The sequence below is a fragment of the Rhea americana genome, unplaced genomic scaffold (genome assembly GCF_003343005.1).
Source record: "Rhea americana isolate MKP2758 unplaced genomic scaffold, rheAme1 scaffold_120, whole genome shotgun sequence".
Lineage (NCBI taxonomy): Eukaryota > Metazoa > Chordata > Aves > Rheiformes > Rheidae > Rhea > Rhea americana.
The window spans coordinates 149,141-170,521 of NW_028185262.1; the positions used below are offsets into that span (position 1 = coordinate 149,141).

General features: G+C 41.0%; 1 protein-coding gene across 1 annotated transcript in view; it reads right to left on the bottom strand.

The window, feature by feature from the left end:
• The window catches only part of SETD5 (SET domain containing 5), a 67,397-nt gene extending 51,029 nt beyond the window's left edge, over positions 1-16,368 (bottom strand). The window contains exon 1 of the mRNA XM_085323874.1: positions 15,862-16,368. The gene's annotated coding sequence lies outside the window, so the exon portion shown is untranslated. The remainder of the gene's footprint in view (positions 1-15,861) is intronic.
• Positions 16,369-21,381: the final 5,013 nt, after the last annotated feature.

Consider the following 21,381-nt stretch of genomic DNA (forward strand, 5'->3'; position numbering starts at 1 on the left):
TTCAGCTCCCAAATCACTGCCACGGAGGTGAAATTCAAAGCACGTTCCTCTCCTGCACCTTACACTGTCATGGGCCAGATGACATGGTGGCAAACTGGAAATCGCAACTCTGCCACCAAGCCTGAGTTGATACGCTCTCTAACCCTGCCTGAGACAGAGCCAGCAAATTTTGACTGGTTCATATTTATGCTGTCATCTGCATTAGTAGCAAATCACTCTGCAAGTGGAGCAGCAGAAAAAGCACAGCAGGCTTCTGGCTCCAATTCATTAATGCTTTCCCCTTGAAATCTCTGAACGGTGCAGATCTACAGGACATTTAACCTAAATGCACAGCGCTTCAGTTATCATACCGAAAACAGAACATCTCCTGTCTCAAACATCACGTCAGCTGGCGTTACTCAGATATAAAGTGCAGTCCACCTGAATATGAGTAAGCATGGCTGTTCTTTCCAGCACACCTGTGAACCTCGTGGAGAGGGCAGATGCTCACAGGAAGGCAAAGATATCTAGTGCAAACAGAATCAGGTCAAGAGTTTTTGCAAGTTTAAAATAACTAGCTCTAATGCACACCAATTTCCCAGAATTTCAGATGCACTATTCCATAAATACATCTAGATATAAGCATGCACAGAGCAGACAAATTGCTAAGTGACAGTTCCAAATTATTCTAAAATGTATAGGCTCCTGAAGGTATTTGGACTGTGCCTCAGTCTACCAATACAAACGCCTTGGTTTGCTATGAAAACAAGTTGGATTCACTAAGCAGTAAGTGAACAACTGTGTCAGTTTGAAAAAAACAAGATATTTACCTGAGTATATACTATTATCATTAGTACCATGTACCACTTACTACTTGGTTGCTGACTGACAAGGCAAGAAAGCAATTCGTCCCACAGGGCTTCAAAGAACTCAGTCCTAGTTTATGAGAGAAAGGATCGAAATAAAAGGCAACACTATCTACGGTTCATTAATGCGCACCAGGATAACAAAATTATTGACAAACATAGTGCAATTGTGAAAAATTCACCTGATATTTTAGAGTTTCTTAAAAACTCCTCCTGCTCTATAAACAAGTAACCATATGCAAAAAAGAAATGCTTATATGTATACATTTCATTCTGAGTTTATCTTGTTTTCTAGGATCTGGAGAGGCATGATAAAGCACTGATGAGTTCTTAAAATAAGAATATCATTTAAAAAATTATGGGTGTTAAAATGCAGCAGCTCAGCAAGGCCATAAACCATATGCTGTAGGTTCCACAAACGTTCTGCACAGGCCCAACCGCTGAAAGGAACAGCCCTGCCCTCCTCTGAACTGCAGAAACATCTTCTCACCCCCAACAACCATTTCTCAGGTGTCTCATAAGCTTCTCTGTAATCAAATAAGAGTCAAGTCTGAAAACTGTTAAGAATTAAAAGCTGACTTGGCAAATAAGGTCAATTTTAGCACAAATCGGTTGCTGATCCTGCTCATTGCGCTGCACGAGCCCTTGATCCAGAGAAAGGGGGGCATGCTGTTTTCACGACATGGGAGATTTAGAATAGCTTTTGGCATTTCTGGTCCTACACCTCAGGAATGTAGTTTCCTATAAGATGTGACATCAAATTAATGATTCCAGCCATCCTCAAAGTACCTTATGGAAGCACTGGAAACTACCTCAATGCATGTCTACAAATAAACATACTTAGATAAAGTCACTGATTAAACCAGTTCAGTTAAGATTATGTAAGCCACATTTAAACCTGAGATACAGATAGAATAAAATAATTTAGATAAAATTTGATAAACAATTGGACAATAAAAAAAATACTTTGATTAAGTTTATGTAAACCTACATTTAAGACACTAGGTCAATTTTTGTCATGTCCATCCACAGGATTCCATCATTTTACTGGAATCAGAAAACATCAGTTTTACTGATGTCAGGTATTCTCAGCAACTGGCCAAACACTGTGAAGTTTACTCAGGAAAGCAGCAAGAATGACCTCAAAACTTTGCTGCTGCTTCAGCAGTCAAGAAGCAAAATCTTTGTTTTTAAGAACAAAAGCTTGTACTTTTGGATTTACTATGGATTTCAGGTATTTGGAAAGAAATAGAAGGGGGGGAAGGTAATAACTAATAAAGGAAGCCAGATAAGCTTGAGTTTCCAAAAACACACTTTACAGAACAATTCTACCACACTCTTTACAGTCCAGTACACTCAGGAGATGGAGAAGTCATACTAAGGTTCATTTGGATTTTCCCAAAACTTCTAATTTACACCACAAAATCTTACTTGAAACTTTAGTTTATACTGATTTAAAATTGATTTAAGAGTCATACACAGCGATTACTCCATAAGCAAATTATAGAGTAGCAGCATCTATAGTGGACCAAATTATTCTAAGGTATGTTAACATGAAGAGGTAGCAGGTAAACCACAAGATAGCTTTGCTTGCACGCCTTGCTGACACGCAGACACCTCACTGCATTTGTGCAGTCCTGCGCACAACTCAGTCTGCTGAGAAGCATGGTGATAAAGATGTTTTAAGGGAATAACAACCTCAAAAAGGGAAGAGGACTATCGCAACGGGTAAGTCTGCATCAAAGTCCACCTAACTTTATTGGAGCTTAAAGGGCCATAAACAAAAGAAATACTTTCTTAAAGCAAACTTCACAAGCACGCAATACTTTGAAAGTATAAAAACTTACAGAAAACATTAATATCTTTTAAGTGTTAATCATCAAAACAAACCCTAAAAATAATGACAGTAGTGGAGAAATTTAGTCAATCTGATAAAATAAAGAGGTAAAAAGATAATTCTTACACCCCTCTATGCTAAAACTACTGTATCTCACAGCATAAGTCATTGTAAAAGGTGATAGATTCTCTGAACACTAAAGTTCTAAAATGATATTTTCAAAATGAAATATGGGTGGCCCTAGAAAATGATTTTGTTTTTGCAAATACTATTTTCTTATCTTTCCTGAAAGACCTACAACAACACAAGAGAAAAAGGACAGTTACACAGAGAGCATATAAATGCCTGTACAAAAAGTTATCGAAGTAAATGAAAGGGAAGAGAGAAAAGAAAAAAAACTGTTCTTTCACTTCTACAAATATTTGATTTGGGGTAGTAGCAGGGGAAAAAAAAATCTGCAGCTAGAGGAGCATATTACGTGTCCCAATCTGTGTGCTTGTTTTATGATCTGGGACTGTTGCGCTCTCTTCCTATAAGGGTAAAGGAGAACAGTCAAACGACCGAGTTCCAGAAAAATAAGAAAGTGCAAAGTCTTAGAATAGGTAGCTCGAGATTAAGGGCTTGACAATTAACTGCCAGTGAACCCAGCTGTGGCAGCTGAAGATGTTAGTGCCCCAGCTGTCCCCTGCATCCCTGTGCCCCAACAGCTGGCAGGAAGGAAATGTTGCCATGTCTCATCAACTGCAGTAGACAACAAGCAGAAGCAGGTAAAATATACATTTCCGTTCAGATACTCTGTTACGGAGACAAGAAGTTTCTGCAAGGGGGCAGAGCGCACAGCCAGGGACCGCAAAATCGGAAAGCCCCACTGTCAGGTCTGCCACACCTTGTCCATCAAAGTTCTACATTTACAGATTAAATCTAAAGAGGGCTGCCTACACCAGCAAATAGTTACTTAAAGTAAGATACAAAATGAACGTGAACTAAACTAGTTTAATCCTAGCAGACCAGTGGCTGACTTCATTCTAGATTTTACTGCCTGTGAATACAGCAGCATTCATATGAAGGATCAGATCAGTTGAACTATTAAAACCTTCCTAGGTTTTCCTAGGTTTTTCCTAGACAAGCCCTAAATTAAGAAAATTAAGGAGTCTGTCAGGCAACATCTCCCCCTCACTTCCCCCCCCCCACCAATCTTTAGAACTTGGAATTATGTTTTGGAGAGATTTCAGAGAAAGCCCTACACTACACGCAAGGTAGAGGGAAACAGTGCAATAAAGGGCAATAAGTAGGATCAAATCCAAACCAAGAGAATTACAGTTCCCATAAGAATCCAAACAGTCCACAGTGTCACGGGAAGCTGCTGAATATAGAACCAGAATCAACAGAATTTTCTGGCACTGAAGGCATCCAGAAGTTGCGACTAGCGGAAGGCTACCCACAAACAACTTGCCGGGAATGGACTGCAACCTTTAGTCCCAGAATTGGAAAAAGATTTCTCTGTAATCCCACTAAATACTCTCTGCACAGCAAGTCTGGCTGGACATCCTTTATACATCTATTTAAGGGCCCCACGTGATGAAGGCTGCCTGCTTGGCTCCTCCCCGAAAGGGCAAACAAAACAGCTCCAGAGGAGATTCCAGCAGGGATTTCAAAGACAGACATTGCATCAGCCAGGTGTACAGGAAGCCGCTGAGATAAAGTGGCTATTTACTGAGGGGCTCTCAGAGCGCGGCCGGTTCAGGAATCCTGGGGAAAGGACGACAGGAAGGAGGGAGACGCTTCGCACACAGAACAAGCTTCATCGGCTTCAGAAAGCCTTTGTACGAGGGCTCCGGACCTGGCCTTTCTCCCAGAGATGATGCAACACTGAGGAACAGGGTCTGCGCCAGAGAAAACTATTCACCGGCTCTGCAGATGGCAACGCAGCCAAGGTCCTTGGATCAAAACACTCCCAAGCCAATCCAAACACAGTGAGGCCCCCTCGGCCTCCCTCTGCTCCCACCAGGATTTCGGGAATCCTCCATTTCACTTTGTCACCTCTCACTCCTCCTGTAACCAGGACTCGAGAAAGAAACAGGGACCCTGTGGCAGCAAGAAAGTAGTAAAAGACTGGTTTGAAAACCTGTAAAGCTATCGCTCATCCCATGATCTGCTGGGGAGCAAAGACAGAGGAGAAACTGAGCTACTGTTCAAAGCCTCAAAAATCCAGGTTCTGGATCTTCCTGTAATCACTGCTTGCCAGTGCAAGCCTGAACTCCCCAAACACGTACAACAGCTCTTCTGCGACTGGCAGCTTCAGCCCCACTCTCAGGAACCAGGAAACCATGCCGAGACACAGCACCGGCAACCATGGCAACATAACACAGTGTGGCAATTATGGAGCGGTGGCAGCCACTCCAAAGTTAAGGTCCAACCTTGCTTTCCATTATAAGGCTCATTTTGACCCTCCCCCACTAAAACGATCAGAAAGTGCGTGTTCAGCTCCAATCTGAGCTCCGTGGTTTGTGACCAGCAATTCTGCACTATTGCACCTGGACTTGAGATCATGCAAATACATTCTTCTTCATATTGGAAGACGGTTCATCTTGATTTGAAGCTTATGTAATGCTCTTTTGCCACGTTCTAACAAACAGCAATTTGTCTAACACATTCCAAGTGGAAAACTCCACTTAAAAAAAGAAAAAATTCTGCAACCCACACTGTACATGGAATGAGGCACTCAAATCCATTTACTAGTTAAGCTATTTAATCATTGAGAAGTATTAAAATCCAGTGAATTTTACATGGTTAACAAGGAGCTCAGGAAAGATTTCAGAAATCTCCCAGCATCCTGACAGGCTTTAAAGCTCAGATTGTAACACTGCCCTAACACATCCCCCTTTCAGTAAGATCTTAGTAAGAAACTCCAGATTACGGCGCTTTCCCAGAGCCTGGCAGCACAGTGGCATAAGCCATGGGCAATGCTTTGGGCACCCTGGGAATCTTCACACTTTTCCTGCAGATCTACTTTCCATAAGACAGAAAGATATTAGAAAGCAGACAGAGTCACCGGTGGTGCAGAAGGCTACCACGAGGGCCCAAAGAGAGCATTTCACCAAAAAGCCTAGTTTCTTCTTCCGCCTCAATCTCTGAGGCTTCTGTCCACTTGCTGATGTTAAATTCTGTTCACAGGACATTTTTCATGTTTCATTCTTCTAGCTTACTTGTGTCTCGTGTGCTGTATTTGCAGTATGGCACGGATCCTAAAATACAGGTACTACCCACTGTAGCACAGCATGCCCTTACTCTGCATGTCAGATCTCCCATATTTACCCATTTGCATCAGCAATATTACAATAGTCAAATATACTGAACAAGTCATTAACCAACAATATATTGGACAAATAAGCTTTCAGGAATATAAATTATTTTTGTGAAGCAAAAAAATCAAAAACTTTGACTATTCTGTTTTACCAGAAATTTATCAAAAACTTATTCTCAAAGCCACACACATGAAAGGTAAAAGCTGCCAAAAGGTGCTCCATAAAAGCACAACTGCTGCAAGCCATGGTCACCTTCTTCACTTGCTCATTTCTGTTAACAGGATGAAAAGCAGATAATCAAGTTGAATGTATTTTCAAAGTAAACATATATGATCAAAATCAGCAGTCACAAACCTGCAATCAGTGAGCAAGTATAGAAGTCACTTGGAATAAATTTACTGCTGGTTACTTGCAGATAAATCAGTAACTTCTACCTTTGGAGAGAGCTTCTCTCTGAGCACAGAAAGCTAACCAACCACCCTAACTACACACAGGTGGTAACACAGGAGTACTGAACTCAAACAGCTGGCTAAGGTGCTAGTTATAAAGCTCACACTAAAGCAATGCTGAGAAAATGGTTCTGTAACACATCAATAATGAAATTATGCCTGTCAGCACAACTGTAAGGTTTCTGAAATGGTCTATTATGAGAAATATCTCAAACACAGCTAAGCACAGGTACGTACAGCCACATGGTGAAACCTCTTACGGGGATTTGCATCTTAGTCTGAAATTTAATCGTTAATGCTGAAGAAAAGGTTGACAGCCCTCCTCTAGCTGAGGGAACATAGGTCATCCATCTCCCTCGGTCCCATGATGGGGAAAGGGGGATGACGACACAGGCACACCACCACAGAGGGAAGATAAGGAAGGGGACTTTACTGCTAATCTTCTGCAACCTCTGCTGCGTGCAGTGCTTTCCGTGAGTAGCTTCTACAGGTTAACACGGATAAGGCTGACGGGACGCAGTAAATAGCAGGGGCTGCATTAGATCATGAAGCTGAAGGCCTCTGCTTTACACTGTGCAGCACCCCAACGCACTTACAAAGTTTACCAAGTCGTTAGCCTTAGGCAACTTGTAGTTGCTAGACAACCTCCTCCTCACTTAAGAAATACCTCAATTTATGTGACAAATCGATAGAGTCAACGCACAAAAACCGCCTCATCTTTCTTGGGACACAGAAGCATTTCCTGTTCTTCGCTTCAGCCCTGCGGAGGTGACACTGATCAAGCTCCTTCTTCAGCGGAGCAGCGAGGAACGCGGCCTCGCAGGAGGAGAGGTGGCGGCAGCCCGGGCAGCCCCGCGAGCAGGCACGGCCCAGGCGAGAGCGCACGCCCGCGCGCTCGGGCAGAGCCGAGCGGCGGGGCCCCGGCTGCGCAGGCAGCAGCTTTCGAGCACTACGGAAGGGAATTTCAGAGCTCCACGCACCTGCAAAGGGCACCTGGAACCAGGTAATCGACGAAAATACAGAAACTCAGCAGCCACTGAGGGAGTGGTGGAACAGACAAACAAAAATAAAATACAAGCATCATGTGGAGCAATTACTGAACTGAGTCACTCAGTTTCACAGGCAAATTTACAAAGCCAGGGAGGAGCAGAATCACTGGAGTACTCCCGTTTGAATGGCATGAAAACCAGCAACAAAGTGCCAACAGAATACTGCTCCTGACAACTATTTAATATTGTTTCAAACATGAAGAGGCTTTCAGACCAAGTTGAGTTAACCTGAGAGACTACACATACCCTGCATTAAGAATTAAACCTACTAGGAGAGCTTGTGCTTACTTTGCCTTTCAGAGGAACTGTAATATATTGCCATTGTGCAAATTTTTTAAATACAGATTCTAAAAAAGGATGAAAAAAATTTACAGACTTCTGCTGTGGTCAAGTGGAATTCAGAACCACTCATCTGAATACAGTGACTGCACAGAGTTACATCAGTGCCTCACTGTAGAGGCTTTCAGAAAGCCTTAACCGTATCTTAAACATCTTTCCCATACTGAGTTGCTTCAGAACAGAGTTCCAAAGATGCAAGCCACAAAGCATTAAATTTCAGAGTTCCCTTCACATCTTATAAGGCTTATGCAAGGCAGTATTCCCTCACTAAGTTAACTCTTTTTCCTCTCAATTAACCTTAATTTCATGACCTTGGATTTGACAGTGAATGCATAAATGTGAACTTGCTCCAATTGATTATGGCATGAAACATTCAAAGATTGTTAAATTCCAGTATCAGGGAAGGACCATTACCATAATCGAAACATTCACAGCGTATTTTCTCCAAAAAGAAATCATTTGGGCCTATTTTAAAGGCTTAAGATGAATGTTCACTCCTCCTCTCTTCCCTGTAAACCATTCCAACCTTTAATTATTGTCATTGTTAAGAAACTATTTCAAGATTGAATTTGTCTAACTTCAGTTGATATTGCTAGGCTTTTGTCAGCAAATCTCACAAGTCCTTTTAGAGAAGGATCCAGTCCTCGTCTCAATTGTCTTTTCAATAAGCTGAGTAGGTTGAGCTCCTTTAAACCTCCCATCATGAGGCTTATTTTCCAGTCCCTGGATCACTTCTGCAGCTGTCCTTTGAATTCTCTCCAAAGACACTGGCATTCTTCTTGAAGCATGGAAACCAAAATTCAATTCTAGTATCAGTCTTAATGTTGCAACGTTTGTAAGATTACTTACTTATTTTTGCTTGATATTCCTTTCCCCTGTCATTTTGTTATCACATTAACCCTTCAAAAAAAAAGACCTAAGTAGCATGTAGAGACAGTTAGCTGTAATGACCTTCCAATCCTTTGAGCCTCCACTTTTTAGAACTGTTTCATCTTCTAGGCCAGCTTTGCAGTTTTGCTAACAAACGCACCACCTTGCAATGGGACGAATTCATATATTTTGTTGAAATGTAGCAAAATAGTTGAGAGCTCTCTAAATACACTTTATCATCTCACAAATGTGCATGTCTGGTAAGATCTTTATCAAATATTTTATGCTATCCAGGTAAAAAAAGACACTAAGCGGCCGTAAATCTGCTGCACAACTCTTGCTAGATTCAAAGAGGATTTTGCCTTCTTGCCCTCTCCCCTTAAAGCAAATATACTCCCCACACCTGCTATACCCCATCTATTTTCCACAAAATCATAAAATAATTTAGATTGGAAGGGATCACTGGAGGTCAACTGGTTTGACTACCCTCTTCCCCAAAGCAGGGCCAGCTCAGATCAGGTTGCTCAGGGCTTTGCCCATTTCTTCTACAGCACCACTAAGAGTATTTGCATAACTATGCATTTTAAGGCCAAAAATAACCTACTGGTGATCTGACTTTCCACCTAACAAAGACTGGAAAAATCTCACCTAGTCATTTCTATACTTGGCATTGCAGCTTACAAATGAACTAGCCTGCGTTTGTCTAATATAGTCCACAGATCAGCATAGGATTTCCCACAGTTCTGTGGGGAAAATTTAAAATCATGTAATAGACTGTAGCGTAAAGGTCCCAAAGCAGCACCAACCCAAGCCTTTAAGTTTTCACAGCAATCAGAGTACATTTAGTAGTTTTTATGAAAACAGTGCAGAACTTCTCTAGAACTGTATAAAACACTTTCTCAGAAGCCTCTGGAGGATGTTGCAAAGTACCTAAGTGAAGCTCCAGCTCTAACTACATCTTCAAGGGAGACTCCTTCTTCACTGCATAAGTGGACACTTAAAAGATTAGCTTCCCCATAATTTCATCTTAATAAAATATGGAATTGTAGCAAACATTGATATAATTTTAAATAACTTTCACATTCATAGTACTAACATTTATCAGTACCCATCTTTATCACTATTTTTACTTAGCAATACATTCACAGCTTCTATGTTTATCTGACTACCTAAGCAAGGACGTCCATCATTCCTTAGCTAGCAGAACATATCTTTCAACTTACACAGGCTAGTCCAAACAAAGTTTACCAGTGCTTGCTTCAGTCACTAGCAAGGATCTCCCCCACACCACAGAAAAAACGTGGTTACATAAACAAAGAATTAAGGTGGTCATATATTTGCCCAAACAAAACCATGCCATGGTAGTCAAGTTAACCCCCTTCCTTAAGGGATAGCTATTTGAAATCACAGCAGCTAAGAAAAGGGCTGTACTTAGTTTAACAGTATAAACTACTACACTAAAATTAGTGATGTTAGCTAGGAGCCGGTTGTCCTCTCACCATATATTCTTCCCTAATCATCTACTTGTGGCCCTGTCAGAGACGAGCAATACCTCCAAAGCTGACCCAGGAGAGCCACTTTTGTTCTCACATTATGTTCTCAGTTCTTACTCCTGACTAAAGTTATCAGTGCCACGGTCCCTGTTGACAGCTAGGAAACTCTTTAACCTGCAAGCTTGTGGAACAGAATCCACAAAAAAAAAAAAAAAAAAGAAAAAAGAAAAGAAAAACACATTGCATGAGTAAATGAGGCTTGACAACATGATGGAGTAAGTTTCAGGAGTATGAAGGCATTCTCAAGGAGATGGGCAGCCTGTTACAGCTTCACGTAAGCATAAAGGACACTGGTTTGCAGCATTCAGGAGGGAGATGTTCCACTGTTTAGATTAGATGCATTTGGTGCAATGACAAGTACATCACAGCTAGATGAATTTCAGCTGTAACAAAACACTGCGTACTAGAAGAAAACTATAAACTCTTCCCTTCAGGCCAGCATTCCTACTCTGCACCATTCCTCCTTTTCTCTTCAAAGAGAAGCAAAGATACTGAATCTCCCTAAAACAAAATACTAACCAGAAAGTGTACAGGACTTCACTCTAACCAAGAGAAATTTCACATCCATCAGTCATCTCAGGATTAATTTGTTTTTCTCAGCATGGAAAAAGCTGAGAACTATCAAAATCTCAGCTGTGTAACAGTTAGACAGGAGAATAATTTCAACAAAGAAGGAAAACAACAAAGAAAACAAAAACTTCCTGAATCATGCAATTAGACTTCATATACACTAAGCATCCACAAACAGTTTGCTGTAGATACTGTGAAGGCCTCTTACAGGTTATCAGTCCTGATGACTGCAAATCAGTAGCAACATTGTTCTTAACCTGACCTATCTTGATAGCATTACAACGCTAGTAAAAACAAACAGGAAAAATACCATGCATCATTACAAGTTTCCCCACCAACAACTCACAGTGGACTTTTTTCACCTATATCCATCATATACTGTACTTACGAGACACCTTTTAACAGCAGTATCAATGGCACCGTTTTATTGTACCATCAGAAGCAGCTAAAGGTATATGCAGAAGCAACACAGCACTGGCAGTGTCTACGTCCTGTAGTAGGCTAATTGCATTCAAACCTGTAATGGAGGTAAGGGTGAAGATTGGTATGGGTGAGAGAGCCATCTAAAGAAGTCTAAAAGAGACTATTTGCATCACTAGATCTGGAGTAAAGAAATCCATCTCTTATCTTTGCACCATTAATAAGACGCCCTGTGCAAGCTAATCCTTTTCTTTGAGCCTTAATCTTCCTATCTGAAAAATCAGAGTAACACTTCTAAGATGTTATATACAGTGCTTTCAGCCAGGCAAATGAAAAGCTAGAGCTAAATCAATAGATTTAGTCATCACAAGAATAGGACAAAGTGCCCTCAAAATTTGCATCTGGGACTTTTGGGTGGGGTGGAGGAATAAAAAAAAAACAATAGAATATAAGCCACTAGAAATCCAAATACAGATCATATAAAGACATTCAAACCAGCCTCACCTTTCACTGCAGTGATTTCACTTGTTTAATTTCAAATTTGCAACAGGTTGGAAACCCACAAGTGCATCCCAGAGGCAGCCATCTCCCAACAAGCAGGGATAATCAGTTGAACTGGAGAGATTTTTTAAATCTATTTAGTTAAGCCAGTACAATTTTTCAGAGAAAAATTTACATAAAACCCTCTCAATACCAACAGAACTCCATAGCAATCCTCGTTGTTCAAAATGGATTTTTATTATTTTAAACCCACCTACTATCTCTGTAAAACGACTCTTAACAGTTTGAGTAATTTAATTTTACCCCCCTCAAAAAAGTTTCCATCACTTTCAAGTATGTATCAAGGCCATTTACGCCCTCCCTCACAATCTTGTCTTCATGTAAAACTGAAATACCAGAATTCCTTCAAAACATTGCCCCTACACTAACTCTCATGGGAACAGTCTATTATCACTCCGAAAAAGGAGCAAATCCTTCAACTCTGACACGAGAGGAGTGACAGCAAGCTAGAAACTTTTTTGCAAGACCATTTTTCTCCTAAATCATCCCCATTCATGTTCAGTGTGTGATATGGCAAAGCCAGAATTTTCAGCTGAAGTATTTTACCCAAAGAATCCTTGCTGCATCTTTATACAGTTCTTTGAAAACCAGGGCAGTTGCATCAACATCTGGATCAGCCATTTCATTTTTTCCTGCTCATTTAAGATACCCTTTCTTCATGTGCAACTCCAATGAATTTCTGCTGATTGCAGTTTCAAACTATCAGTTCTAATCCGCATCCAAAAAGGCCTAACGACAGCATGTTCCAATGCATACTCACACTTTCAGAACGTGTTAGCACTTTATTTTTCATTACTTTATTACTTCTAACTGCTTATATAAGAACTAGAAATACAGGAGCATGAAGTAGAAATTGTGATGCATACTAATTTTACTACTGCATTTGCTGGTGGTTTGTGAGGAAAATTGTTTCCCAGTTAGTAAACTTGTGGTCTTCTTACATGTTTCATATATTGAATTTTCAAGAGGATATTCTGAATCTGTAGTGGCTTAAGAGAATCCACCAAATAGTGGTTCTACTGCCAAGCGCAAGAATATTTGTGCTCCAACTCTTAAAAAGCTCTTACTGACCCACATTGCATTCAGAGTGTTTTGGGAACTAACCTGGAAAAGTAAAAGGCATCATCCGTCTCCCAGCACTAACAAATGGCAACACCCACAGCTGTGCAAAGGACACCTTCAGTTCAAGAACTCTGCATCCGAGTATCTTCCACCTTAGCTAAAGCATCCAAGAACAGCCTTTTTTTTGAATGAAAAAATTTTGGGAGGAGTCAGGGAAGGAGGTTTGAAGCGTTTTCTTTATATATTTGGCAAGTTATACTGGGGCAGCTTTAACTTCAAAGATCTTCCTACTGAAGAGATTCTTGTGTAGCTGGGTAGGTCTAGGACAGGACACACCAAAACGTTACAAAGTCGATTCCTCAGTGAAACTTTCCACCTTCTGGCAGTCCTGTCGGATAAAGAAAGTGCCCAGCTGTGGGTACGCAGTTTGGGGAGCGCAGGAGGGAAAGTGGACAGCAACCACGCAGTAACTATACCTGCACATGTCACCCTACAAGTCACCTAGGTGTTCCGCACTCGAGCAACAGACTCAGCTACTTCACTGCAATGCCAGAACAACTGCCATCACTGGCAAGGCACAGCACAGCAAACGTAACTGTTGCAACTGTTTGAGTTGGTTTGTTGTACTTCTTGCAGCATGATTGTTTTGGGGGCTATTTGTGAAAGTTTCATTTTTTAAAAAATAATGAAATAAGAGATTACCCTCAAGGCTGATGAGCTTTCTTATTTTCAAGAGGTAGCATTCATGCCCAGCGTTAATTCTTGTGCAGTAGCAGGTATTTGGAGGTGGCATGACATGCTGCCATTTAAACAATTTCATCCAAACTGAAATTGCCAAAACACTGCCTCAAGTTCTTCTAGACCAAATGGTCTAACTAGGTAAGAAACTAAAAGCCTCAATATATTATAAGCTGGTGCAATGGGATTTGAAGTACACAGACAAAAGCTCTACTTCAAATGAAAGCTGCTACAGCTAAGTTCTATACATTCAAGAAATAGGCTTTGAGTTTCCACTGCAACTAGCGTTGCCTCATTTAAGTTTTTGCAATGTTCCAGTCTCATTCACATCTGTACATTCTTTTCAGTAAAGCTATATTTTCATTACTATGATTTTTATTATTCTATTTTTTATACATCTGATTGACAACATACCCTCAGTAATTCATGATTTTCTGCAGTGCCTCAATATTTTACAAGTCATAATACTGGCAAGCTACTGCAAAATAAAAACTTCCTAATTATCAGGTAAGAAAGGATAATGAACATTGTGATGCGTTTATTTATACAGAATTGTAATAGTTGCATACCAGTTAATATTTTGCTATTTTCCAAAATGAGGATCACTTCAACTCACTGCTATACTAACTTTCTGCAAAAATACACTTAAAAGAATTTACTATTTTAAAAGCAAAGTTAAGCACCATGATTCAGTTATAACACCGCTCAAACACCACAAATCATGTCTACATTAAAACTTAATTCTGACCACCTTACTGAAGGAACAAGAACAGAAAGAAAGACTACACTAGCAATTTTCAACCAGAGAACTATAGGTTTGTCTAAAGAAAACACTTCACATACAGCAACCAAAGATATAAACCTACAGCACGTCATAGATGCCACAGCAGCCCCTTCAGTGGACAGGCAGAGGGGACAGTAGTTCACTTTCCTTTAAAAGAGAAGTGTGAAGTTACATGAGACAGCTTGAGCTGACTATACAATACTCTGCCACCAAAAAGCAGAGACCCTGATCCCCTTCCCCATCATATCCTCTGTGCTTCCACCCATATGTTCTTCCCTACGAATTTTGTGAGAGCTCTGGAAGCTTATCAAATCTCTTTGTGAGCCAATTCAACTCACTATCTTTGCAAAAAATCATCCAGCAAAAACAAAACATAAAAAAAACAGAATAGCTTTCTGCTAGGTTAGCAAGCTGAACTGGTTCAGAAAGGGATCCCAACAAGAACCAGAGCTGGCATGATAGAAAAGGCAGAACTATCTGTTGGGGGGGGGGGAAGGAAGGGGGAGCCAAACTCTCCCCAGTCAGCAGCAGAGCCATTAGATCTACTCAGCTGTCTCATGTAGCTTCACCTGGGGTAACCTCACACTCAGGGTGCAGTTCTGCAATAGTTTAAAGCTGACTTCAGCTGGCACTGCTTCCATGCAGCCTCCCCATCTCCGTCCTGCTCTGCTGCTATCCTGACTCCACAGCAAGGCAGTTCAGAGAGAAGCCAGCAGAAAACTCAAACTTCAAAAAATGAAACATGTTTATTTTAAGCCAGGAAGCCTTCCTGAGTAGTTCACTAGAGGGGCAGACGTTTGCCAGAGGAGAGGCAGAAGTCAGAGTGGCAAAGTAAGCAGGACTGTGGTAACACCACATCAGGCCAGCTTGAATTGCCACGGGACCATATCATTAATGTGTAACAGAAACCTCCACAAAGCTGTGCAAAAAATAAAATGCCCATTTCAGCCTAACATGCACAAATTTTCATGCAGAAGCAAATCCCGAGGTGCACGTTGGAAGAACTGCACGACAAAGCAAGTCTGCAGCAAGCTCAGAACCTGGCTTTCACTGTCTAAGCATCCTCGTTCCATGCCAACTTCCAGGCCATCTTCATGCTCAACACCCTTGAAATTCATGAAACTGCAACAGGAACTTTGAATCAGAAATAAGTTCTTCTCTACAGTTAACCAGATCCTACTTAACTTAATCAAGCAGTTCTCTTTTCTTCAAAAGTTCACCTTAGCCATATTTTCAGGAAAGTTCCAGATCTCACTGCTGTGGCAGATGTTAATTTACAGCCACATTACCGAAAGCATTCTTGCTGCACAACTATAAATTGTTTGGCCCTAATGCCACCAATAAACAGGAAATAATTTGTTTTACTGTCTTTAGTTACAGGCCACACGGATTTAAAAGTTTCATACATTCTTCCACTAACTTAAACAGACTACAAGTTTTTATAAATTGATACTGCAGTTCACGTTGAGACACGCTTACTATTTTAAGTGTTTCACGTTGAATCCCCAGGGCACTTCGTTTCCTGAATCAGTGGTTCTCGATCTTTTTCCAGTGTATTCTTTCCTTCCTACAAGCAAGGATACAGTCCCATTTCTCCACTCCCTCCTGTAAAAATCATCTGAGAATTACTTATTGGGAGCAGCTTCCACACAGGCCTCCTGAAGGGGTACACTGCTAGGGAGCAGCTAAGAGCACTGCCAGAAGACACAACTCCGGCACGAGCAGAGCTGGGAAGCAGAGTCATGCTGAGAAATGCTCCTCTGTTCCTATTCTCTGCACTACTTGGCTGGAGCTGTATCTCTCTCAGAAGCAAATTTCTTTCCTTCTTTCAGTCCAAACAAAGTGGTCTTAAGTGGTCTTCCTTATCCGATATTTTCATGCAATACAATCCTCAAATAAAAAACAAAGAGTAGAAGAACAGCAACTATTCAATTATTTTTATGATACAAAGTCTATGCAAAACCAAGAGACTATCAACAGATTGAAATTCAAAGCTTCAACTTCTTTAAAAAAACTGAATCACCATCAACAGGCATGTTCTGTTAAAAAGTTTCACGGCATGGTCTCAGATTCATTCCCTATCAAGGACTTGCATTTCAGACTGGCTCACTTCAAAGCCAAGAGTATTCTTCTTAGTATCAGAACTGCAAGCTCTTTTCTGTGCCACTGGCTTAATAGCTGAAAAATTTGGTCTTCTCGATCAACAAGGATGCAGAGGAAAACCCAGCACAATATCATGGAGTGGTATGAGCTCTGCAAGGACAACAGGAATAAGCCTGAGTCAGTAAATGAGCAGCTACCAAAAAACACGCAGTATCTTATTTCCAGCGTTAATACGATTGCAATTTTAATCACATTCTAAATATGAATACATCAAAAGCATTGCCACTTTTCAACTTAAAAGCCATTTTGAATTTCTTCATGGCTGAAAGATTTTGTTTTTAAAACTCACATTTTGTCTCAAAAGGTGCTTATAAGTTTTTTTTTAATAAGCTAAATTAGAATAAGCAAAAATAAGTTTGCTGTCTTAAACTGCACAGACCTGCCAGCTTAGGATACCTCCAGTGCTAAACTTAGGTCTTCCATAACCCTCAGGGAAGAATACAATACCTAGCTATGTTACCTAGTTTATAAGGAATAAACTTTTGCTAAAGTAACAGACGACTTTCAAACTTTATTCTAAAAGCCAGGTTCCTGGCTATTTCTCAGAGTAGGTGTTTCTCAGTACAACTGTTTTACTCTCCTCCCTGTTCATTCTCCCCTTTTCTTAACATTTGCTGAATACAGGAGTACTAGATTCCTGACCACAAAAGAAATTATTTCTCATGCTCACTGAAAGCTTGCCAGTCATTCAAACTTCTGACAAGTCCTTGCACATTTTCCCACCTTGAAGCCTGAGCCCATCAGCACACTTTTCTGAATGCTTCCCATATTGCTCAAATAAGTTACTTTCCTCCTACCAAACCTCCCAAAATCCAAACTCATCAAGATGACTTTTCTTCCTCATATTGCTTTAAAATATAATTTGTGTGCATTTGCCTGCTTACACATTTAAATTATCTTTAATGATCATGAAGTTCAGATTTACAATTTAAACAATGACAGTAACACTTCTGTGGGGTCTTTGGCAACAAAAACTAGTGTTCAAATTATTACTCATCGCAAAATTCTCCTTTTGGGCTGCAGTTTTTCAAGTTTGGACTCATCAGTTAGTTGAAATGAGGTAAAAATAAAAATCCCTTTTGCTATTTTTGTTACAGGAAAATAATACTTCACCACTAGCTTAGAGGTGGAGAGGGGAGATGAACAAGAATCTCCTGATTTGTCATACAGGTCATCCTCTGAGAAAAAGAGTAACTTTGCTAATTATAGAAAAAAATTAAACGAGGAGCAGTTGAAAAAAACTGTTTCTCAGCCTGCTCAGTGGGCATTAGCCATGATTTCAGCAGCTTAGCAAGTCCCACCCCTTTGCAAGCTCAGCGGGGAGGCCAGGAGAACTGCACATTCTCCCAGCTCAGCAGGGACAGGGGCTGCCGCTCGGATGACTTGCTGCAGGAATACTGGAAAATTGCCACCAAAATAACAAATTCTGTTAAATAAAAATAATAATAATATTAATAAAAAACCCGCAGCAACTTAAGTGAGAAATTGAGAAAACTGAAAAAGTGAGAAACTCAGCTCCCGTAGTTTCAAGAAGATGTTGAACTCTTGCTGCACTACAGTCCCGGGCAACTCATTCCCTCCCCCCTACACCGACCAAAATAAGCAAAAGATTTAGGTTAAGATAGATTTATGCAAAATTGTTTTGCTACTTACATGGTTAAATTAGAGACTACTATGAACTCTTGCCACAACTCATTCATATAGACCAAAGACTGACTCTGAAATCCCTAACAGTTCTAACAATCATAGCTGTTTTTTTTTTTTTGGGGGGGGGGGGAAGAGCAAAAAAAACTAAATTGACAAATATAATGCAATAATTATTTATTTTTCAATCAAATAACAGCTTAATTTTCATATAGGCAACTAAGATTTAATATCTCACATGCTATATACATTTAAGCATATACTTTAATACTTTCAGCTGAAGTACTATTACTTTACCTTCTATAAAAAAAAAAAAACTTTTGCCTATCACAACTTTTCTTATATACTGAAAATAACATAAGATTTCATTGGCAAGGTTTCTAGGCTACATACACAAGCAGCACCAGAGTAAGAATGCAAGTGTGCAATAATACAGTAATATTGCCATGAAAACAATCATTTTTCAATTTTCAAATCTCAGAGCACTCATTATGTTTGCCCTACTACTGCCAGAATAGATAGAAACATTCTTATTTCATCACATCATTCAAAACAAGTTTGTAGAAGCTTGCTCCATCCAAAATGGGAGAAAGCACAGGCAAGTCAGACTACATAAATTACATTATCAGGATATTACACATTAAGCTTAGTCCTCCCTCACATGCTTTGCACGTGAGATTTTTAACCTAAAATGCTTTTTTATTTCATAGAACACTCGGAAAACTTAAATCAATATCCCCAACTAAAAAAAAAAAAAAAAAGCATAAACTTTAGGGAGATCCAGTTCAACAACATCTCTCCACTTTGACTTATCACTTCTCAAAGTAAGAACCGGTTGTAACTGAGTACTCTTCCTAAAAAGGGAATTAAATGTATATGGGATTTCACCACCCCACCTTGGGCTATAATCTCAGATAACATTAACTAAGGAATATTGTATGCAGGATACTTGGAATTTGGCAGTAAAATGAAAGGCCAGCGCCTTGTCAAAGTGGTGTTAGTTATTCAACAGGATGCAAGCGAACAAATTTATTCCCCATTACCACGTACAATCTCTGTAAATTGTAAACAATCTACAGAGACTGTAAAAAAAGATGAAGGGGCAATGAAGATTACTTGCTGCATTTTATTAAACTGCAGATGCCAGGGTTAGCATCCTCACAAAACTAAGTTCTTTGCTGTTGACATGTTGCATTATGCTGCTGGGCAGATACCACGTTCTGCTGCAGAGGTGGATGCATTTTAGGCGCATTTAAAGTTACTCGCTCACCCTACCTTCCGAAACAATTTAGGCGCTACAGATTCTCAAATACAAGTTACTGTACAAGTTTGCATCTAGAGCCTTACTGCTGCCTGCCAAGTGAGTTTAAGAGCATATTTGATCTCTTTCACATTACTCTGATCCTGGATTTTTTTGCTTCCAGGTAGTAATAATTACGAGTTGATAACCCACGCCAGGAATTGACAGGGAGCAGGGAGAGGGGTTCCCCCTTCTAGACATTAGTTTGGAAAGATAACAGTTGTTTTCTAACACTAATGCATTTTTCTTTCACACGCTGCCTACCTCAATTAACAATTTTCAGTTAAATCATCTTTAACAAACACACTGGAATATGCCAATAGCTTCAATTCAGCAATACAGTATCATATAGACATGGCCAGTGCTGTTAAGTAGATAAGGAAGGCACTCACTCTTCCTTAAAAAAAGGAAGCTACTGCACTCAAGTAGGCAGAGTGTGGATAGGAGCTGGCAGATTCCATAATACACAGTCACATCAAAAATGGCCTCCCACAAACTGTTTCTTCATTAAGCATTTGAGTCAACTGAAAGAGAGGAATCTTTCACACTATTCACAGGATGTTTCATCTCTGTATTCCACAGCAAAGCAGTATTTGCCATACATTTTTGACATGCAAGCACACAAGCTGCGGCAGCGGATAGATTTTGTTCAGTATCCAGCACCAGAGGGAAACTCCTCTAGCTGCGTGCTGTTTCCAGTTGCAAAGTTGAGCTGGGCCATTATTTTGACTGTTCTCTAGCCTGTGAATGGAAAATCCCTTCTCAGCATTAGCAGGCTGGTGTCTGCTGCACACACCCACCGCACACAGCAGAAATTCCAGTCAATAAGGCAAGTGGGGCCCAGCCGATGGAAGGGGAGGAAGGAGACATACAAACAATAAGGAAAGCATCTGGCTCGGTTACTGGCTGGAAAGGAGACTGGAGTTCAAACGAGACATGACTGCAGCCTTCAGTTAACAGGAAGATCATATCAATTCTCACCGTCCTAGTTTTCACACAGACCAAAATATCTAGGAAAAAAAACGTAGCTCAGGGTTTCTAGCCCAGGTTCTCAGGCAATGCCATTAGCTACAGAACAACGATGAAACCCACTTCATAGGGTTTTATCCTGCTGGACCAGAACATACGCTCTTCTACTTTGGACCTGTGGAAACAGCCTCAGAAGTAAAGCCCTTTCCTGAATGCGAGCCAGCCATCTCCTCACCACCACACTAATGGAGGCTGCTCTGCTGTCCTTCCCTGGAGATAGCAGCCAAGTCTACTGAAGCTTCTCTCATAGCAACCAGAGCTCCAGAGCCAACAGCAGCTGCTGTCACTGCCTTGAACGCTTCCCCACAAGATCCAGAACCGAGCAACACCCTCCCCTCTGCACCTCTCCAGCAAAGACCAGAAGGCTGGCAACAAGATGACTTCCCAGGTCAACCACAAGAAAAAAAAAAATCCAGTATTTCCTATATAATAAAAAGAGAAATCTCCTCTTTCTACTGAAAAAAAAGGGGAAATCTTTTTCTTGTTTTAGATTTTGCCTTACAGCAATAACACTCGCTCCAGAACGAGCCAGGGGCAGCGGGAAAGGGGGGGGGGAATTGTTTGAAACATGTCAGACACCAACACTCCCCCCCTCCCAGCGCAGGGAGCCTCTCCCTCACCCCTCCGCGCCCCAGGAGGCCGCTGGAGGGTGCGCACAGACCAATGCCCTTTAAAGGGGCACCGGGGCCGCAGAAAGCGGGCAGAAAGGAAGGAAGGGATAGAAAAATACACGTATATAGAAAAGGGGGGAAAGGAGGAGCCCACCGGCGTAGCCCGGCTGCCGGCGGAGCAGCGCGGGGGCCACGGCCGCGGCGGCGCCTCCCGCTCGACGGGCACGGCGAGGCCTCGCGCCCCGCTCGGCC